Here is a 20,224-nt window from a genome sequence, read left to right on the forward strand (position 1 = left end):
CTGCTCGTAGCTTTTTTTTTTGTTCTTCTCCTGGAACAACCTTCAGAATAAATATTAATTTAACTTCAAGCAATTAAATGTGGAAATGAAATATTCAGCGAAGTAAAGAACATTTTAATGTGTGATGTGTGAATTAAACAGTTGATTATTCAAAACAGTTGAGGCTGATTCAATTAGAATGGTAATACAGTAATTACACCATGATGTCTTGTTTTGTTATTGACTGGAAATTGAGATGGCCACGAGATTAGCTCTTGGTTATATTACCACCACATTAAAAGGTCAGCAAAAAGCAAATGTACTTGTTCATTGATGCATTCCTTGTTCCTGCAATAGAAGGTTGTAATCTATGATGTCCTCGTTCATACCGCATCCTATCTCTGAAATGTCACTTAACTTCGTTGGACTTAGTTGGAAGTGCAGCAGCAAATCCGTGCACTTATTAACACAGGGAGGGGGCGGTTAGGTGGTAGCAGAGAAACAGATGAGGTGCAGGGAGATTTGAACAGTAGCAAATGATAATCGGAAACCCGAACTCACCAGCTGCAAAACATCCATGAATCATTTCATTAGTTTAGTTTACAGCTACAGCGGGGAAGCAGGTCTTTCTTATGCCCACTGAATTTGCACCGACCAGCGATCCCCACACGTTAACACTATCCTACACACACTATGCACAATTTTACATTTAAACCAAGCCAATTAACCTACAAACCTGTGTGTCTTTGGAGTGTGGGAGGAAACCGAAGATCTCGGAGAAAACTCACGTGGTCACAGGGAGCATGTGCAAATTCTGTACAGACAGCACCCGTAGTCAGGATTGAACCCGGGTCTCCGGCGCTGTAAGGCAGCAACTCTACTGTCGCACCACCGTGCCGCCCCGCAAAAAAACCACAATCCCTTCATCTGATTAAATCTCCAGGGTGATTTGTCTCCGTGTTTGTGACTGTAGGTGAAAGGATCAGTGCTGCAGTAATATAATTGTGGACAACTAATCCCAGGCACTGCTTCCTGCAAAAATCCATATGAAAGCAGAATACAGCTGACTTCCACTAATTGGCTTTTGTGCCACTTAGAAACATGGATTGGTGAACGGACACAGAATATAAACGGTTTCAAAGACAGTATGTAGAAATGGTACATAGAATAAAGTATGGACAGGCAGTACCTCTGGATAGAAGGAATGGGTGATTGGCTTCGAAATGCCAGTCTGAAGAAGGGGTTCGACCCGAAACGCCGGTCATTCCTTCTATCCAGTGATGTTGCCTCCCCCGCTGAGTTACTCCAGCATATTGTGTCTATCTTCGGTGTGAACCAGCATTTGCAGTTCCTTCCTACATATAGAATAAAGCCATTCAGTCCGCTATATAGGTAATTTTATTCAGAGCTTTTTGGTTTAGTTAAAGCATTGACACTTTCCACTTCCATCCTTGTTAAATAACACTGTTGCCATGAGGGGTAAAATCATATTTTAAGAATGCGCTCTTTGGTTTTCTCTGCCACGTGGTCAACTCATGGTGAAAATCACAGACTAGTTGTTCAAGTTACATATGCAGTACTCTGAACTACACGCACTCTGGAGGACCGCACCTCATATTCCGCTTGGATACCCTACAAAATGAACATTGGATTCTCCTATTTTAGATAACTAACCTAAACTAACTTAGGTAACTAACCTTTGGATGGCACTGTGGCATGGCGGTACTGCTACTGCCTTACAGCGCCAGAGACCAGGTTTGATAATTACAACGGGTTTGTACATTCTCCCCATGACCTTTGTGGGTTTTCTATGAAATCTTCGGTTTCCTCCCACACTCCAAAGACATACAGGTTTGTCGGTTAATTGGCTTGGTGTAAATGTAAAAATCTGTCCCTTGTGTGTGTGTGTGTGTGTGTAGGGTAACGATACTGTGTGGGGATCACTGGTCGGTGCGGATTCAGTGGGCCGAAGGGCCTGTTTCTGTGCTGTATCGCTAAACTAAACCTACAAATAACCACCCAGGCGGGGTCACCATCACCCGGCGGGGTCACAACATCGGAGGCCTGGATCGCCTCAGCGCAGAGGGAGAACAAGGAGGGAAGAGACAAAGACTTTAAGACTTTTGCCTTCCATCACAGTGAGGAGGTGCCTGGTGAACTCACTGTGGTGGATGTTAAATTTGTGTTTATTGTGTGTTTTTGTTATTTTTACTATATGTATGACTGCAGGCACAAAATTTCTTTCAGACTTAAAGGTCTGAATGACAATAAAGGATACTTTGACTTTGACTTTAAAGACACAAAGTGCTGGAATAACTCAGTTGTTCAGGCAGTATCTCTGGATTACATGGATAGGTGACATTTCTGGTCGAGATCTCCCATGCATGTTCTACAGAGATGCTGCCTGACCTGCTGAGTCGCACCAGCACTTTGTGTCCTTTTGTGTATTAATCAGCATCTGCAGTTCTTTGTTTCTATATACAACGAACATCACGTATCTATGTTCTCCGGAGATGCTGCCTGACCTGCTGAGTTACTCCAGCACCGTTTTTTTTTACATGGAATTAAGTTATTCAGTCCGATATATGTAATTTTTTTTCAGTGTTTTCTGCAATATTTAAGCACTGGTGCTGCTAACATTTCCATTCTTACTTGTACAACAATGTTGCTGTGAGGAGTAAGAATCATATTTTTGGGTGGCATGGTGACATAGTGGTAGAGCTATAGTGCCAGAGACCCGAGTTCGATCCTGACTACGGGTGCTTGCCTGCACGGAGTTTGTAACGAGTTTGTATGTTCTCCCCGTGATCTGCGTGGGTTTTCTCCGAGATCTGCGGTTTCCATCCACACTCCAATGACATACAGATTTGTAGGTTAATTGGCTTGGTGTAAATGTAAAATTGTCCCTAGTGTGTGTAGTGTAGTGTTAATGTGCAGGGATAGTAGACTTTAGGAGAGCTCTCCGTCCCCTCCCCCCACTCACCATCAACAACACTACAGTCACATCTGTGGAGTTTTTTAAATTCCTTGGAACCATCATCTCCAAGGACCTGAAATGGGGGGGCCACTATCGACTCCACAGTCAAAAAGGACCAACAGAGGATGTACTTCCTGCGGCAGCTGAGGAAACACAATCGTCCACAGGCAATGATGGTCCAATTCTATACGGCCATCGTAGAGTCTGTCCTCACCTTCTCCATCAGGGTCTGGTTTGGCTCAGCCACCAAGCACGACACCCGGAGGCTGCAGTGAATCGTCCGATCAGCTCAGAAGATTATTGGCTGCAACCTTCCTTCCATTGACGAACTGTACACTGCAAGAACCAGGAAGTGAGCGGGTAAGATCATCTCTGACCCCTCTCACCCCGGCCACAAACTCTTTGAATCACTTCCTCTGGAAGGCGACTCCGGACTGTCAAAGCCACCACAGCCAGAATAAAAACAGCTTTTTTCCACGAGTAGTAGATTTACTCAATAACCAAAAGTCTGTAGCCTCATTTTGCTCTGGTATTTTATTTAATTCACATGTTTAAACTGTAGTGTTTTATAATTAATGTTTAATGTTTTATGTGTCATTCTTAATTGTTACTGTATGTCATGTTGTTACATGCGAGCGGAGCACCAAGGCAAATTCCTTGTATGTGTACATACTTGGCCAGTAATCATTCATTCATTCATTCATTCATGCATTCATTCATTCATTCCTTCATGGATCACCGGTTGGTGCGAACTCGGTGGATCAAAGATAGACCAAAAGATACTAGCTTTATCTTTCATTAAAGAAGGTGTCGGGATAGTGGGGGAAATGTGTATGCATCCGGGTGGTGCACAAGGAAGAGAAGGGAAAAAGTTGGGGGAGGGGATCTCTGTTCCCTGTGCCCCACCTCGAAGTGCAAACATTTCTCCCTTTACCCTCCCCTTCCACTTCCACCACCATTCCTTCATCTGGCTTCACATTTCATGTATCTTCTATACTTATCTCTCTATCTTACGCTTGTCGCCTTTTCATCTCTGGTCTTTATCCAACTATCTCGCCAATCCCCCCCCCGACCTCCCCTCACCTGCATCCACCTACCAGTTGCCAGACATTGAAACATACAGAATAGTGAAAGGCTTGGATCGAGTGGATGTGGAGAGGATGTTTCCACCAGAGGGAGAGTCTAGGACTAGAGGTCATCGCCTCAGAATTAAACAACGTTCTTTTAGGAAGGAGATGAGGAGAAATTTATTTAGTCAGAGGGTGGTGAATCTGTGGAATTCTTTGCCACAGAAGGCTGTCGAGGCCAAGTCAGTGGATATTTTTAAGGCAGAGATAGATAGATTCTTGATTAGTGCAGGTGTCATGGGTTATGGGGAGATGGCAGGTGAATGGGGTTAGGAGGGAGAGATAGATCAGCCTTGATTGAATGGTATATACTTGATGGGCTGAATGGTCTAACTCTACTCCTATCACTTCTGACCTTATGACCTTCTGAAACGTTGCCTGTCTATGTTTTCTTGTGATGCAGCTTAACCCACTGAGATGTTCCTGCATTTTATCTCTTTTCTTTTCACTAAATAGCTTATGGGAAGACTGGGAGACTATTAATAGCACACAAGAGGCACTTACTAATCAGATTCACCCATTCTCACTCATTTTCACATACATTTTTAGAGACCTGGGAAACATGTGGTCACACTGCCTGCTTACAATACTTGAAACACCAGACCACTTTCTGTGATCAAAGTGGCCACCCAGCCTTTATTACACCTCTGCTAAAACCAGAAGTTGGTAGTTTTGGTTCCTGTTGCAGTATTGTTCCATTATGACCCTTGCCAGCTCTCCCACACATCTGTTTTTGGGTGTCAACATTCAGACCCTTAATCCGCTTGACTTTTTCCACTGCGTTCGATCTGCTGAATGTTTGCAGTATTTTTGTTACGTTGTTTTTAATTTGACTGAAGATTTTTTAAGTGTATGGAGGAACTGCTAGTGCAGGTTTAAAATGAAGACAGACACAAAAAGTTGGAGTAACTCAGCAGGCCAGGCAGCATCTCTGGAGAAAAGTAATAGGTGACGTTTCGGATCGAGTCTATCCGGCGACAACTCATCGTACTAGTTTCACTGTTGCCCTGTTGAGTTTCACTGTCAGTATAACTCGTTATCACCTTCCCCACAGCCAACAATGAACCATTATGGGCTCTACCTTTCCTTGATCATCATTTCTTCTTGCATTTCTTTCATTCATTTGTCCTATGTACCTAAGGTTGCCAACTTTCTCACTCCCAAATAAGGGACAAAAGGTAAAAATAAGGGACAAATTCCTGACAGCAATTCGTTGACAGACTAGGCCGTGGCTGGGTGAATAATGAGTTGGCCCGGGTGCTGGGCTGCACACAAAGCCCAGCCAGCGGGCCAGTTGAGGAGTTTTGGCCCGGGCGCTAGACTTTGCGAAGATGTCAGGCGCAAAGTCCAGCACCCCATCTAACTCATGAACCGATGATCGTGAACCGAATGATGAAGTAGCTCTGGCACAATCGGAGGGGTGGTGGTGTCGGCGGTAAGCGAAGGTCCGAAGGTCGGACAGCTGGTCGGGCTGCCGTCTGGCAGGGCCATGGGTGAGGCGCTGCTGCTGCACTCCACGGGCTGCACTACGTCGGGACGGGTGAGACGGGGCCGGACGCACACTCCGAACTGACAGTCCCCTCGACCCGGGCAGCCCCGTATTGGCAAACCAATTAGCCCAATAGACAGGATGTCCCGGCTAATACGGGACAGTTGGCAACCCTGTGTGTATCTTCTATATCTCTTATTTCTCTTTCCCCTGGCTCTCGGTCTGAAGCAGGGTCTCGACCCAAAAGGTCACCTATCCCTTTTCTCCGGAGATGCTGCCTGACCCACTGAGTTACTCCAGCTTTTTGTGTCTGACCTGAATATGTTTAATATTCGATTGTTCAGTTTTGCAGGTTGCTGTGGGAAGGTCAGAGAGCTCCATTTAGCCATACAGGGATAAAAATTGTGTTTTGCAAAATGTTAGTGTGCTGCACCTCAAGGCCAGATGTAAGTTCAACCTGACCTGAAGTGGATGCTGTTTGACATAAGTAGACTCTCAGAGTGACTAACAGAAACTAAACCCTTTTCCGAGGCTGTCAGTGAGTCATGTCAGTTGCCATCCACGGTCATACATTAATTACTGATCGTGCACATAAACATTTCCAGATGATGTTTACAGAACAAAAATAGTTGATCAAAATACTCATCTGATAATTGCACATTCATTTTATAGGTGGTGATGCACTGCCTGCATTTTCGGCCTGCATTTAATGAATGAATGAATAAGTTTATTGGCCAAATATTCACATACAAGGAATTTGCCTTGGTGCTCTGCCCGCAAGTGACAACATGACGTACAGTGACAGTTAGGAATGCCACATAAAACATTAATAATAAAACATTATCGATTAAACATGTGAATTAAATAAAATACCAGAGCAAAAGGAGGCTAAAGGAGATTTTTGGTTGTTGAGTAGAGCTACTACTCGTGGAAAAAAGCTGCTTTTATGTCTGGCTGTGGCAGCTTTCACAGTCCGGAGTCGCTTTTGGAAGTGATTCAAGGGAAGTGATTCAAAGAGTTTGTGGCCAGGGTGAGAGGATATCAGAGATTATCTTATCCGCTCGCTTCCTGGCACTTGCAGTGTACAGTTCGTCAATGGAGGGAAGATTGCAGCCAATAACCTTCTCAGCTGATTGAACGATTCGCTGCAGCCCCCAGGTGTTGTGCTTGGTGGGTAAGGGAAACCGAAGATCTCGGAGAAAACCCACGTAGATCACGGGGAGAACGTACAAACTCCATACAGACACCACCCGTAGTCGGTATCGAACCCAGGTCTCTGGCGCTGCATTTTGCTGTAAGGCAGCAACTCTACCGCTGCGCCACCGTGACCATTGGTGTAGAGAGAGTAGAGGAGAGGGGAGTAGTACTCAGCTTTGCGGTGCTCCTATGCTGAGGGTGTGCGGGTCCGAGATGTGCTTTCCCAGCCTCACATGCTGCTTCCTGTCTATCAGGGAGCTGGTGATCCACCGACAGAGGGGTTCAGGCACAGTCAACTTGGAAAGTGTGGAGTGTAGTAGCTCTGGCACAATGGTGGTGAATGCAGAGCTAAAATCAACAAACAAAATCCTCACATAGGTCCCCTGGCGGCCTAGGTGCTGGAGGATGAAGTGCAGGCCCAGGTTAATGGGAGAAAGTTGCCTGACCATATCATTGGTAAAGTTTCTCCACATAACCATGAAGAGGATGAGATAGATAGATTCTTGATTAGTATAGGTGTCAGAGATTATGTGGAGAAGGCAGGAGAATGGAGTTAGGAGGGATGGAGATAGATCAGCCATGATTGAATGGTGGAGCAGATTGATGGGCCAAATGGCCTAATTCGACTCCTATCACTTTTGACCTTAAGACCTTAAGAGCACTGTTTCACAAACTATGGAGCCACAAGGTTATGGTGAGTGGTTCGTTATTATTGGGTTAAATAAATTCTGGAAAGATTTTAAAGTGATTCCCTTACCCTCACTTTTGAGCCAGTGTTTCCACAAACGGAACATCGTGTAGTTTAATGGATGATATCCTCACAATGGTTATGGTGCCTTTCATCTCCTGCAGTCCACAATGCCATCTGTATATCAGCCAAAAAGACAAACCAAATGGAGGTTGAAGAAGGGTCTCGAACTGTAACGTCACTTGTTCCTTTTATCCAGAGTTGCTGCCTGAGTGCTGTTACTCCAGCATTTTGTATCTATCCTTGCTGGCTGTAAAGTTTAGTTTAGTCTAGAGATACAGCATGGAAACAGACCCTGTAACATACTGAGTCTGCGCTGACCATCGATCACCCATTCACACTTGTGTGCTTTGCATCCTACACACTAGGGGCAATTAACAGAAGTCAATTAACCTACAAACCTGCACGTCTTTGGGATGCGGGAGGACACCGGAGCGCCCAGAGAAAGCCCACAAGATTACAGGGAGGATGTACAAACAGACAGCACCCGCGGTCAGGATCGAACCTGGGGCTCTGGCGCCGTGAAGCAGCAGCTCTACCGCTGCGTCACTGTCCCAAAGTGATGAGTACTACCCGGTGACAACAGGGTGCTTGGCTCCGAGGAGCAATCCATGCACACGTTGGCAACATATAAACAACACGCTGCCTCATGAAATCTGATCAATCAGAACGCGAGCATGTTCAAGTGGGGAGGCTGTTGCTGAACCAAATAACGGTATGAATATTGATTTCTCCAACTTCAAGTAACCCCCTCTCTCTCTGTCCCTTCCCCACCCTAGTTGTTATACTGGTTTTCCTGTCGTCCTGTTGAGTTTCACTGTCTGTATAAATCGTCATCACCTACCCCACAGCCAACAATGGACCATTGTGGGCCCCACCTTCCCTTGATTGTCGTTGCTTTTTGCATATCTTTACCATGTACCTTTTATATTTCTCGTTTCCATCTCCCCCGCCCTTCAGTATGAAGAAGGGTCTCGACCCAAAATGTCACCTATTCCTTTTCTCCGGTGATTCTGCTTGACCCGCTGAGTTACTCCAGAGTTTTGTGTCTGTCTTACTGGAGTAATACCTGTCAGAGTTGATGATAGGATTGGTGTTATTCTGTTCAATGCTGCACAACATCGCCATCAAGAGGACAGCAATCGTCAGCAGCCTGTGTTAAACAGCCCACCCTACTCCACTAACAGCCTCTCGTCTTACATCTCTCACCATCTTGGCTGCGTGCCTTGCACAAATAAATGCATTTCGTTGTCTCTGTACTGTACACTGACAATGACAATTAAAATTGAATCTGAATCTAAAAACTAAAGTTGGGGAGACCCACTGATGCAGCTGGTGGAGCTGCTGCCTCACAGTGCAAGGGACCCCAGTTTGAACCTGACCTCAGGTGTGAAGTTTGCACATTCTCCCAACGGCCACGTTGGTTTCCTTTGGGTGCTCCGGTTTCCTCCCGCATTCCAAAGACGTGCGGGTTTGTAGGTTAATTGGCTTTTGCAAATGTCCCCTTGGTATGCAAAAGTGGGATAACATGGAACTAGTGTGAACCTGTGATTGGTGGGCTGAATGGCCAGTTTCACTGCTGTATCTTTCAATCAATCTAAACTAACACAAAACAAATATTGTAAACTTAATATATTGTTGAACTGATGCCAGAATGTATAAATCCATTTATCTAATCACTTCAAAGATAAGACACAAAAAGCTGGAGTAACTCAGCGGGACAGGCGGCGTCTCTGGAGAGAAGGAATGGGTGACGTTTCGGGTCGAGACCTTTCTTCAGACCTGTCCCTACCTGAAACGTCACCCATTCCTCCTCTCCAGAGATGCTGCCTGTCCTGCTGAGTTTCTCCAGCTTGTTGTGTCTATCTTTGGTTTAAGCCAGCATCTGCAGTTCCTTCCTACACATTTTATCTAAACACTTCTGTAGTTCTTACCGATTATGAACATTTGCCTCTCCTTCCCATTTGACACAAAGTCACATCAAAGGTTCCTGCACAAGGTAAGAACTCATGGCCTTGGGCTTAATATTTTAGCACAGACAGAAGACTGGCTAGAATAAAGAAATCGAGTCAGCATAAATGAGTCATATTTGGGTTGGCAAGTTGCAATAAGTGAGATGCCACAGCAATCAGCTTTAGGGCCTGAATTATTTAAAGTGCATGTTACTAACTGAGTGTATTGTAGCCCAACTGAAGATATAAATGGGAGAGCAAGTTACGAGGGGGTACACATTCCTTGCAAAATGATATAGAGGGCTATTAGAGAGAGTGGAAAATGGCAGATTATATGGAATATAAAGTGGGAAAATACGAGGCCATTCTTTTTGACTTTAGACTTTTAAGATTTTAAACTTTTGTGATACAGTGTGGAAACAGGCCCTTCAGCCCATCGAGTCCATGCCGAGCAGTGATCACCCCATATCCCACATGCTAGTGACAATTTAGGGCACTTGAAAAAAGGGGAGTCAGGGGATATGGGGAGAAAGCAGGAACGGGGTACTGATTGGGGACGTTCAGCTATGATCACATTGAATGGCAGTGCTGGCTCGAAGGGCCGAATGGCCTACTCCTGCACCTATTGTCTATTGTCTAATTTACACTTATCAGAAGCCAATTAACCTACAAACCTGTGCGTATGTTTTTGGAGTGCGGGTGGAAACCTGAACACCCAGAGAGAACCCACAAGGTCTCAGGAAGAACATACAAACTCCATATAGACAGCACCCGTAGTCAGGTTTGAATCTGGGTCTCTGGCGCTCTAAGGCAGCAACTCTTATTACTGCTCCACCAAGCAGTGGGGTGATTAAAAAAAAGCAGGATATGGTTTAAATCGAAGGGAGTCCAAAGAATTGTCCCAACCCTGGCCCTGGGTTATGCATTATATTTACATAAATATTCCAGAATATAGTGTGCAATTCTGGTCCCACCTTTACAGGAGAGATGTGGAGGCTTTAGAAATGCTGCAGATGTTTACCAGAATGCTGCCTTGATTAAAGGGTTTCAGCTACAGGGAGAGGTTGAATAGACTTGAATTGTTTTCTCTGGGGCGTAGAGGTTGAGAGAAGACTTGATAGAAGCATATAAGATGATTATGGGAAACATAGATCAGGTAGACAGTCAGAACCTTTATCTCAGGGTGGTACTGATTGTGGATGATCACAGTGAATGACGGTGCTGGCTCGAAGGGCCGAATGGCCGACTGCACCTATTGTTTATTTCCCAACACTAGAGGGCATAGCTATAAGGTGAGAGGGTGAAAGTTTAATGGAGTTGCAAACGGCACGTTTTTTACACAGAGAGTGGTGGGGGCATGGAACACATTGCCAGGGGTGGTGGTGGAGGCAGATCCGATAGTGGTGATTATGAGGCTTTTGGAACAGCACATGGAAGTGCAGGGAATAGAGAGGTATGGATAAATTCATGTCAAAGAAGCAGAATAAGGCCATTCGGCCAATCTAGTCTTGGCTGATCTATCTTTCCCTCTCAAACCCATTCTCCGGCCTTCTCACCATCACCTTTTATCATCTACAGGCAGATGAGATCAGTTTAATGTAACATCATGCTAGGCACAAACATTGTGGGCTGAAGGGCCCATTCCAGTGCTGTACTGTTCCATGTTCTGAAGTCTAAGACTTAAAAAGGATTTTTAGATTACATCAGATAATCGCTGCAAATACTTTTTAAAAACATAATTAATAATAGAACGTCATTTTCAGTCAGCATATTTAACCAAAATTAATTTTCATATGTTTATGGACAACATAGTAAAAGGTAGAAACAATCACAAGGATATTTATATAAAATGCAGAGATGTAGGTTTCGGATCCCAGCATAAAAGACTTCCGCTAAAACAATTCCTCCATGCCAGGAAGTAACTTCTCAGGAACATTTACTTCACTTCAGCCGACAGCACCAGGCTTTTTACCAGGTTTCGCAGAATAGGGCGGCGCAGTGGTAGAGTTGCTGCCTTACAGCGACAGAGACCCGGGTTCACTCGTGACTACAGGTGCTGTCTGTACGGAGTTTGTGGTTTCTCCCTGCAACCACGTGGATTTTCTCTCAGCGCTCCGGTTTCCTCCCACACTCCAAAGATGTACAGGTTTGTCGGTTAATGAGCTTCTGGAAATGGTCCCTGGTGTGTAGGATAGTGTTAGTGTATGGGGTGATCGCTGGTCGGCATGGACTCAGCGGGCCGAAGGGCCTGTTTCCACATTGCATCTATAAAGTAAACTAAAGTCACAAAATATGTACAGAAGCAAAATACTGGAATCCTGAAATAAGAACGGCAAATGGTGCAAATATTCAGCACCTCAGGGTTGCACCTCAGCCAAGAGAATCAGAGTTAATGATTCAGGACTTCTTCGGCACTGGAAAACAGTAACAGAGCAACAGGTAAGAAGCATGGAAGTTGAGGGGAATAGGGAAGTGAGAACAGGGAGGCATGCCGTTTCGGAGCTCAGCATTCTAGTCAGTACTCATAAGTTCAAAGAGCAGAATTAGGCCATTTGGCCCATCAAGTCTACTCCACCAATACAATCATGGCTGATCTATCTTTCCCTCTCAACCCCATTCACCTGCCTTCTCACCATAACTCCTGACGCCCTTACTAATCAGTAATCTATCAATCTCCACCTTAAACGTTTTTTTGTTTCCTCTGTGATGAGTATGTGAGTACTCAGGAAATAACAATAAAGATATACTGATACTGATACTGATAAACATATCCATTGGCTTGACATCCACAGCCTCTACGGCAATGAAATCCACAGATTCGCCACACTCAAAATAAATAAATTCCTTCTCATCTCCTTTCTAAAGGTGCGTCGTTTAAATTTATTCTGAAGTTGCGGCCTCTGGTCCGAGACTCTCCCTCGTGTGGAAACATCCTCGACCACATTCACTCTATCCAGGCCTTACACTATTTGGTAAGTTTCAATGAGGTCCCCCCTCAAGGCCTGGCACTCTTCATTGACACACAAGGCTGATCATGGATTCATCTCTGGAAAGAAACTTGGTGGGTCTTACATTTCCAATGCAGAATATGGGCTCAAATCACCTTCCATACTGGTGACAAGCACCCAGTTACAAAGACACAACATACTGGACTATTTCAACAGATTAGGCAGCATCTCTGGAGAACACTAATAGGTGACGTTTCAGGTAAGGACCCTTCTTCAGACCAGTCAGCTGCTTGGCCAATAAATGCTTCCAGCATCTTTTCTGTTCTTATTTCAGATTTTCAGCACCTGATGTTGGTTGATTCTGAAGAGGTGGTTGGGATTGTATAGTAGTCTCATTAAAGGGAGTATAGTCCCAAAGTACTGGAGTAACTCAGCAGGTCAGGCAGAATCTCTGAAGAACATGGGTAGGTGATCTTTCGGGTGAGGCCACTTCTTCAGATTGCCATTTACAAAGTCACAAATGGTTTTAACTTCGCATTCAATAATTTCAAATAGCAAAATTGGGTTACAACATTGTCTAAGTCTGAAGCAAAATATTAGTATTCTGTGGCAGCACAGTGGCGCAGCGGTAGAGCTGCTGCCTTACAGCGCCAGAGACCTGGGTTCAATCCTGACTGCGGGTGCTGTCTGTATAGAGTTTGTACATTCTTTCTGTGACCATGTGGGTTATCGGCGAGATCTTCAGCTACATTAATCGATAATGTTTTATTATTAATGTTTAATGTTTTGTGTGTCATTCCTGTCACTGTATATCATCCTGTCATTTGTGGGTGGAGCATCTAGGTAAATTCCTTGTATGTGAATACTTGGCCAATAAACTTATTCATTCATTCATTCCTCCCATGCTCCAAAGACAGGTTTGCAGGTTAATTGGCTTTGTATAAAAGTAAATTGTCCGCAGTGTGTGTAGGATGTTAGTGTTTATGGGGATCGCTGGTCGGCACGGACTCGGTGGGCCAAAGGGCCTGTTTCCACACTGTATCTCTACACTAAACTAAATGTTGTGATCCATATGTTGGGAATAGGCTTATCATGAGCTTTATCGAGGTAGCAAATGGAGGTGCTATTTGTTTAATGCCAAGAAAGAGCACTTTCCTAGCCTGCTCTTCACAATCTGAAAACAAATGTATGATAACATTTCGCTGGTTGGACATAGACAGCAAATTCTAACAGCGTGAAAAACAATCCAGCAGCTGTTTGGCACAGATGGAGGTCAGGTTGGATTGAGGACTAGCTGACACAAAACCACTTTGTGACTTTTGTGAAATCATTGAACAAATGCATGTGAGATGCAGTTAACATGCTCACTGACCTTTTGTGCGTGGCCTTCCTCAGTATTAGTTATCTCCAACTCTTTTTTTCAGCTAATGCATTTCACTGGCCCTTTGGGCTAATTGTTTCTCCTGTCCTGGTCTATCTACTGATCCCGTACATGGTGGAGCCATATTACGTGAATTTAAACCTTGCTCAATCCATGATATTGATTTGCACTGAAAAAGCAACTCCAATAGCTGTAATATTTCACATGAAAATAACCAATACTTCAAATCAGCTCCTCCAAGGTTTTGAACTGATATTATGAATCGATAGAAGACATGAATGTGAATATATCTAATTACACACTCATACATTTGCTTTGCCATGTAACAGTTCCTGTCCAATGCATGAGTGCAGTATAGTCTGCAGTAATGTGTTGAAACATTTTTTTTCTTTTAGTGATTGTGTCGATGTCACCATGATTTTAAAGAGCATTGTTTTGAATGTGCATATTATGATTGCAATTTCCATTTTCTGCAGTTCAGAGTAACATTCTATTTGCTACGTAGATCATATGCCCACAGATTCACCTAAATCCTTTTTTAATCTGTATAACTAATAGTTTTCCAAAGCTCTGGTCTGCACAGGAGCATGTGCCTTGGTTAAAATTATCCTCACTGCATGGCCTTGATAAAGCTGCTTTAATCATTTGCTAATAAACTAACTTTCCATAGTCCAATTTCTGCTTGGTGCTCAGTGATGTCTGGAAAAGGAAAGCGATGATTTAATTGCGATAAAGTTCAATTGACCCCAATATGGACCAAGGGATAACTCGATGGAATTAACCATGCTGGTTGCTTTTGAGGTCAGCCTTGTTTGCCTGCTAACTGTGGAGCAGCAAAGTGGCCCAGCTGGTAGAGCTGCTGCCTCACAGCACCAGAGACCCGGGTTCGATCTGGACCTTAGATGCTGGCTGTGTGGAGCTTGCATGTTCTCCCTGTGACTGTGTGGGTTTCATCCAGGTGCTCCAGTTTCCTCCCATATCCCAAACACATTTGGGCTTGTGGGTTAATTGGCCTCTATAAAATTGCCCCCGGTGTGTAAGGAGTAAATGCGAAAGTGAGATAACATAGAACTAGTGTGAACAGGTACGCGATGGTTGGTGTGGACTCTGTGGGCCGTAGGGCCTGTTTCAATGCTGCGTCTTTAAACTAACCTAAACTAAATTAATCCACATGAAAATCTTTGCTAGATTCACTTTGCTTCTTCCCTTGGACCTCCAAGTCGGCCTCTGCCAAAACACATCCAAAAAGTATCGATAGCAAAGCTGCAACATGCATTTTAAACTCAGTTTGTGGCGATGACCTAATTTATTTGAGACTCATCCTCTTAAATATTCAGATCAACGAAGCACCAGAGAAAATGCTTCCTAAGTTCACCTGATACTGATAATTCAGTGCTATCTTATTTCAGACCGATTGCCTTTCAGAAATTTCATCACTTTTTGGTTAATATTATGTGTGCTGCTAAATGTCAGCACAATATTTTGAGAACAAAATTACCTTGAAATAGGAACATTCAGAAAGAGGAGTAATATCAATTTAGATATTACAATGAACTTGTGTTACAAACTGAAGCTGTCATGAAACGAAACAAAAATCTGGAGGTGTATATTAGGTATAACAATGAGATGCCGACCCCAAGGGATTGCTCTTAGAAATACCTTTTACTTTTGGTACTTTCTATGCAGGTTTTGCCCAGCTTTGCCTTAGCATTCGGTGTGTTTCTGCAACATTTGAACTGAGGGGGCATTTCAGGAGATGGCTGTAACACGTCGATGTGATATTCAATAGTCAGCTCAGCGCAAGAGAAAAACCCATTAAAAGGCAATTTTCTGCAGCTGGAGTTAGGTAAGCAATTGGCTGGATTTAAAAATCCCATTTCTTTTGTTTGCAATTGCGGTCTGTTTATTTTACAACCTGCTGACTGGAGTGCTCTTTTAAAAAGTCATTCTATTCAAAATGTCCATCATCTTCAAATGTGATTATTTGCCACCTTCTTCCACAGAGCTCTGCTAATGAAAGTGCAACCAATGAATGAAGACGAGGTTAATAGAGCTGTACAGCTTAACTTTAATAAGATCTGTCATCCACGCTGCTACGGCTTGTAAATTTAAACTGCTCTTGTGCTTGGCTGTGATTATATTCACATACTCTGTTTCAATAAATCAGCCTGGCTCTTTCACAGTTGTTTAATCTTTATTTTACAACTCTATTTGTCGCTCAGTATACACTACAGTATACCTACTAATTTGGACTGGGCGCAATGGTTCGAAGCAATGAATCTTCCTAGAAATGAATCCCCCCAAAAAATGATGGGGAAAGGTAAATTTCTAGAATCCGTCCTTTAGCTTTCTCCACAAAAAAATGACTAAAATGTCTGAAATATAATGTTAATAGTGTACAACACCAGGAGTCAGATCTTGTCTGGTTCTCGAAGGCATCTCACCCAATTATGTCCATGTGCAGACACGTCACAGTGCATCTTTCCTCCAAGGGTCTTTAAAGGATTCTGTGTATTCACAAATACACACAGGTAGCAAGCAGCACAAATTATGGGTCACCAGGGTAAAGGGTGGAGGAGAAGGAAAGGATCAGGTCAGTTGTAAACACAAGGAACTGCAGATGCTGGTTTACAAAAAGAAAAGGACACAAAGTATTGGAGCAACTAAACTGGTCAGGCAAAATCCCTGAAGGTGGTGGATAGGCGATGTTTCGGGTTGGGTCTCTTCTTCTGATTGAGAATAAGGTCACCTCGATTTAAATCTATGCCCTCTAGTCCTTGACATTTCCACCCTGAGAAAAAAGTTCTGATTGTCTATCTATGCCTCGCGCAACTTTAAATACTTTTATCAGGTCTCCCCTCAACCTCCAACAAGGCAAGACATGATGGCACAGTGGCACAGCGTTATAGTTGCTGCCTCACGGTGCAAGAGACCTGGTTTCGATCCTGACTATGGGTGCTGTCTGAATAGAGTTTGTACGTTCTCCCTGTGACTGTGTGGGATTTCTCCAGGTGTTCTAATTTCCTCCCACATTCCAAAGACATACAAGTTGATAGGGTAATTGGCTTTGTTAAAAATTCTAAATTGTCCCTAGTGTGTAGGATAGTGCTAGTGTATGGGGATCGCTGGTCGGCACGGACTCGGTGGGCTGAATGGCCTGTTTCCGCGCTGTATCTCTAAACTGTACAGTAGAGACCATGGGGTGTAAGATTGCAACCTTCACGTGGTCCGCCTTGTTCTGACGAATGCAATCAACCTGGCGGCGTGCACAATCAAATAAGATCAAATAGATCAAGTTGACCTACAACTTTAGGCTGTGCACGCCATACACAAGAAGTAGTAGAGACCATATTGACTAGTTGCATCACGGCCTGGTTCGGCAACTTGAATGCCAAGGAGCAAAGAAGACTGCAAGAAGTTGTGAACACTGCCAGGTCCATCACAGGTCCTGACCTCCCCACCATCGAAGGGGCCAGCATCATCAGAGACCCACACCACCTTGGCCACACACTCATTTCACCCCTGCCATCGGGAAGAAGGTACAGGAAACGTCCAAGTTCAGGAACAGCTTCTTCCCTAATTATTAAATCATTAAACACTACAACCTCAAATAAGCTATGAAGCACTTAAGATTATTATTGTTATTTTTGCACTATTATTGTTTGTTTGATTTTTTTGTGTACGTATGCGTGTGCGTGTGTATATATATACACACACTGAACTTATTTTTCTCATTTATTATATTATTTATAGTGTATTATGTTTACATATTCTGTTGTGCTGCTGAAAGTAAGAATGTAATTGTTTTATCTGGGACTTATGACAATATGACTAAACTAAAATGCATAATAAGCTGATGTTTCGGATCGAGACCCTTCTTCAGACTGAAGAAGGGTCTTGACCCGAAACGTCACCTATTCCTTCGCTCCATAGATGCTGCCTCACCCGCTGAGTTTCTCCAGCATTTTTGTCTACCTTAAGAGTAATAGAAGGATCATGAAATGTATGCATGCAATTACCTGAGAGTTGATGAAGTGAAGTAAATAAGGTGGTCAAAAATGTGCATGCATTTCTTGCCTTCATCAGCAGCTGATTAGCACCACAACCAAGGGGGGGGAAAATTGCACAGCCCTTGTAGCTCGTTAGTTGCTTATGGTTCTTGTTACTACATTCAAGGGTGGATGTGATAGCACTAGAAATTTCACATAAGAGATGTGCGAGTATGTTGTCAGTGCTGAGAATTTGAGTTTTATGGAGGGATTGGTCAGGTTGCGGTTGTTTTCTTTGGAACAAAGAAGACTAGGGAAATTTAATCAAGATGTATAAAATTACGGGAAGTTTAGGCAGGATGAACAGGATGGGTGTATTTCCCTTAGTGGAGAGGTCAGTAATGAGGGGACATAGATTGAGGGTAAATAGGAAATTACTTTGCATCGAAGGTGCAGAGGGGACTGGAATTCACCGTGTGACAGCTGGAAACAGAGGCTCAAATCGCATTAAAAAGTACCTGAAGTAGCATCTAAAATGCTGTAAACTACAATGCAACAGAGATCTGGGAATGAACGTTTCCTTTACTGGCATGGGCACAGCAGCCACCTTTGTGCTGTAAATGTCTGTGGTTAACCAAGATGAGGACATGACTGGTAAAGGTTGCCACTATGACTGCCACACCTGCATTTCCAATTCATTTCCAGCAATTTCAGATATCTTAAGTATGTATTATTGTTATGTTTTGATTTATTGCATTGTTCATCTAGAAACATGGGAAATTAGGTGCAGGAGTAGGCCATTCGGCCCTTCAAGCCAACACCGCCATTCAATATGATCATGGCTGATCATCTAAAGTCAGCTGCTTTTTCCCCATATCCTTTGATTCCTTTAGGTCTAGGAGCTAAATCCATTTGAACTATTTCGAATAGTAAGAGATGTTTAAAAGCTTTAAATGTCACCGTGGCATTTCTGGGGTGGAGCATCTGGACCCACCACCAGGGGCCAGGTTGTCACTTGCAGCCTGTCCCACCTTATGTTTGGTCACACACCATGCTCCATCATCACCAGCAATTTGGCAACTTCCCCCCCTGGAGGTTGAGCAATCTTTATCTCTCTCTTTGGCTCTCTTGCTCTTTCTCTCACTTTCTCTCTCTCTATTTTACTCACATTTTTCTTTCTTTCTCCTCTCTCTTTTTCTGTCTGTTGCTCTCTTTCCCTTTACCGTTTCTCTGTCACACTCTTTCTCTCTCTCACTTTCACTCTCTTGTTTTCAATATCTTTTTTTTCTTCTCTGCTTGCTTTTTCCCCTCTTTATCTCTCTCCCTCCCTTTCTCTTTCTGTTGTTCACTTTCAATCTCTCTTTCAATCTCTCTCTTTCTCTTTCTTTCCCCCCCTCTTTCTCTGGTGTTTATTGCCCCCTGTCCCACTTAGGAAACCTGAACAGAAACCTCTGGAGACTTTGTGCCCCACCCAAGGTTTCCATGCGGTTCCCGGAGGTTTTTGTCAGTCTCCCTACCTGCTTCCACTACCGGCAACCTCTGGCAACCACCTGCAACCTCCGGGAACCGAACGGAAACCTTGGGTGGGCAGCGAAGTCTCCAGAGGTTTCCGTTCAGGTTTCTTAAGTGGGACAGGGGCATTTATTGTCACATGCACCGAGATCCAGTGAAAAGCTTTTGATTGCGTGCTCTCCAATTAAATCAGATAATATTATCCATGATTACAGTCAAGCCATACACAAGTAAAATATGTACAGAAAGGAGAAAAATACTGGAGTGCAGGATATATTCAGCATTTTAGTGTTATAGTTCCAGAGAAAAGCCCAATGTCCGCAATGAGGTAGGGTGGAAAATGTACATTCTACATTCTATCTCATTGGAGTGCGGAGAAGAGGGATTGAGAAAGGTCCTTGATTATGTTGGCTGCAAATATATTGAAATACTGCAATGCACTAGAAAATGCTACTGGCTCCCAAATGTGAGATTTTGTCGTCTACATCAGTCATGCAGATGTGGGGACCTCACTGTCCTCACAGCTGAAAAATCTTGCCTATTGAAGACAACAGCAGCTGAAGGAGGACGGAGTGCAGGGAGACTCGCAGGCCAAGAGCTGGGGCTGGAGAACAGAAGTAAGAGGAAGAGGATATCCTTGTTCAGCATCCACCTCCTCGTCGCCCAGCAGATCAGAGGAGGCACGCACACGATAGCACGGGATATAAAGGACTCCCTTTACAAAAAAGATTTTTAAAAGTAATCTACAAAGTAAAATTACCAATGCAAACCAAGAGACCCTCACCACATGACCATATACACCAATAAACAGCTGGGAGAGGCCAGATGACACACAAAATGTTCTCACATCCTGTTGTGCAGGACAACATTGGAGAATATATCCTTGATTCTCTTTCCCATTACTCTGAGGGATTGTTACAGCATC

The 20,224-nt window shown here is 43.7% G+C and overlaps 1 long non-coding RNA gene across 1 annotated transcript in view; it reads right to left on the reverse strand.

Annotated features, from left to right (window-relative positions):
* LOC129701772 (uncharacterized) overlaps positions 1–20,224 on the reverse strand; it is a 53,370-nt gene that overhangs the window by 22,010 nt on the left and 11,136 nt on the right. The window contains exon 2 of the long non-coding RNA XR_008724264.1: positions 7,527–7,634. This is a non-coding gene — a long non-coding RNA (uncharacterized LOC129701772). The remainder of the gene's footprint in view (positions 1–7,526; positions 7,635–20,224) is intronic.

The sequence above is a fragment of the Leucoraja erinacea genome, chromosome 11, assembly GCF_028641065.1.
Source record: "Leucoraja erinacea ecotype New England chromosome 11, Leri_hhj_1, whole genome shotgun sequence".
NCBI lineage: Eukaryota > Metazoa > Chordata > Chondrichthyes > Rajiformes > Rajidae > Leucoraja > Leucoraja erinaceus.